Below are 2933 nucleotides of genomic sequence, written 5' to 3' on the forward strand. Positions count from 1 at the left end.
CCCCCGCCTTCCTGCATGTGGCCAGAGCTGCAGTCCCTAAACACGGGGGGCGTCAGGGCCTGGCATTCCCCTTCCACCCCCGGCTGCCCACCCCTCTCCGTGCCCAGCCGTGCTGGGAACCCGCCAGAGCTTGCTGCCTTTTCCGTGCGGCTTTTCCCTGCTGTGGGTTTTAGCACGCAGAGGAGAGGATGGAGGGAATGGGCGACGGAGAGCAACATGACTTGCCTTCGCGGCAGGGATAGGGAGCTGGCCGGCGACAAGCAAGCCCCCTCGTCCGTGGCCTTAAATTTGCTACCTGCAAATTTAATCGGTGTTGAAATTGTCAGGGAGCTGCGAGCTCTGTCCTGAAGCTGCATCCCCCACTGGGGCAGGTGGGAGGCACCGGGCAGGGTGCCCACGATGGCACCGGGGGAAGCAGGGGGCTGGGTTTCAGGTGGGGATAGGGTGGCACCTGCCCCTGCCCTGGGCTGTCCTCCGAGCCACTTCCCTGCCTGTGCGTGCTGCTCCGGGGAAAACTGCACCGTCACGGCCCCTTGTCCTGCGTGGGGCCAGAGGTGAGCGGGGAGCCGCTGTCGGGCTCAGCTGGCAGGCGCCGATGATGCTGTGTCATGCGGGCCAGCTGCCTCCAGGGTCCCCTGCTGTCCCCAGAGGGAGGGCAGGGTCCTACGGCCCCAGACGGAGCTGGAGAGCCCCACTGAGGGGTGCAGGGGAAGGGCTCATTAAAACAAAGCCCATCGGCGGCTGAGAGCACGGTGGCTCAGGAGGCGAGGGCAGACGCCGAGGTGACGTGGGTACGTGTGCAGACAAAAGGAGAAACTCGCCTTGGATTTCCCTCGCTGCGAGGCAGCGCTTCATCTGCCGGAGCAGCCCCCGGCGAGGCAGCCCCAGCCCTGCGCTGGGGGCAGCCCGGCTGTGCTGACGAGTGTCAGCGTTGCTCGGCGCCTGGTGTCCTGCAGCGCAGCGAGTCCCTGCAGCATCCTTAGGGGAAGAGGCCGCTGCGGGTGGTGCCTGGGGACAACACCCCCCACAAAACCCCCCCGGGGCGGTGGAGGGGGGCCTGCCGGTCGGTAGCCCCTTGACTTAAGAGAGCTCTCGTTAGCTGATCTCTGCCCAATTAATCTTAGCTGATCCAGTTAATCATCGCTCTCTAGGCCTTTCTCTCATTGCCGAGGGCTGGTGGGTGTGCCAGTAGGGATGGGCAGAGCGCAGCAGGCCGGGGGGGAAGGGATGCCCTGCAGAGTCGGGCGACAGGTCCAGACGTTCCCCCTGGTGCCATGGCCCCAGGGACTCTGCTGTCCCCCCTGTCATCTCCCTTGTGCGTGGGGCAGCCCCGGGAGGAGGTAGGGAGGGAGCAGGGAGCTGTGGCCATGGCGCTGGCCTGCTCCCAGCAAAAGGCGGAGAGCGGCTTATTGAATTTCTCTCGATGGCGGATTAAGCAGGCGGTGGCTGATGTCCCCACGCAGGGGGAGCTGGCTGGGCTCAAGCTGTCCGCTCCTGCCTGTCCGCAGCAGCCTGTACCCTCGCCCCGTGAGATGCCGAGCGCTGTGGCCAGCGCTGCTGGCACTGGCTGTGGCTGGGGGTCGCTGCCTCGTTACGTGAGCTGCAGGCTGAATTCCTCCCCGTGGCCGTCAGGGGAAGGCAAGGAGGCTCAGGAAGGAGCTGGGCAGGGGGCTGCCAGCACTCCCCAGGGGGACACGGCGCTGCCTGGGGTCCTTGTGCCATTGTGGCAGAGATGGGACTTGAGAGCCACCAGGGAGCGGGAGGGCAGCAGCGCGTTGCCGACCGAGGAAGCTGAAGGAAATGGATGGAGACAGAAAATGGAGCCGAGCTTGCGGCTCTGCAGCAGGGAATACTGGCAAGAAGAGGAGCCCGGGCCGCTGGGCTAGGCGAGCCCTGTGGCTTGCTGGAATATGCTGGGATGTGGATATCGGGATGGCAGGGAGAGGAAAGGTTCTGCTGGTGAGGAAGGGACTTCTCATGGCCAGCAAGGTCGGATTCTGGTGTGGGGCTGAGCGGGCACTGCCAGCAGGGGAGGGTGGGCAATCACCGATGGAGGGCACATGGCATGACAAGGGGTCCGGAAAAGTGGGATGAAAGGGAAACCGGAACCGCTTTGTGGGAAGCAATAGGGCTGGAGGGGGCTGCGGCGGGAACGGTGCAGGGCAGGAGGGCCAGGTCTGGAGCTGCCCCTGGCTGTGCCAGCCTGGCTGTGGAGGGGCAGAGGGAAGCCTCTGGCATGGGCGGCTGTCAGGTGCAGCCTGGGGTTCAGCCCAGCAATGGATCTGTCGTCCCTGAGTGCCAGCGGTGCCGCAGGGCGGAGCAGCTCGAGCGACGGCCTATGTGAGGATGCAGCCCTGCTAGCCAGGAATGCATCCCATTCTTTCAGGGGAAAACCAACTTTTTTGTTCCCCTTTGGCAAGGAGCCAGATTTAATTTTGATTTTTCCTTCCTCCCCCATCTGAGAAAGCAGCAGAGTGGGGACAGCAGCCCGCTGGCCGGTTCAGGGTCTCAGCGGTGGTGTTAAACACCCGCTTAAAGTAATCCACGCTCAAGAAAGCCTGAGAGCAAACGCTTGAACGTGGGATGTAAGGGCGCGATTGCTGGCTGAGCACAGTAGGAGCTCTGGAGCCGTCCCGGCAAGGTGGCAAGAGGAGGGCTTGGGAACTCCACATCCTCCTGCTGTCGGGGATGCAGGCTCGCTTTTAAAACAGCCGAAGCATTTTTGAAAGACAGCACGAGCTTATAATATTTTCTTGCTGGAAATTTTTCTGCCACGCCATGAATATCCCTGGCTTTGGGCGGAGCGCACGTTGTCTTTCCTCACACCCCCCATGGAAATGAGACCGGAGCTGTCAAACCTCAGTTAGCTTCAGAGCCATCCCCTTCTCTTGGGACACTTTCCATTCTGTGGATTTACCTTTTTCTTCTTTCCA

The sequence above is a fragment of the Egretta garzetta genome, unplaced genomic scaffold (assembly GCF_000687185.1).
Source record: "Egretta garzetta isolate BGI_Z169 unplaced genomic scaffold, ASM68718v1 scaffold448, whole genome shotgun sequence".
Lineage (NCBI taxonomy): Eukaryota > Metazoa > Chordata > Aves > Pelecaniformes > Ardeidae > Egretta > Egretta garzetta.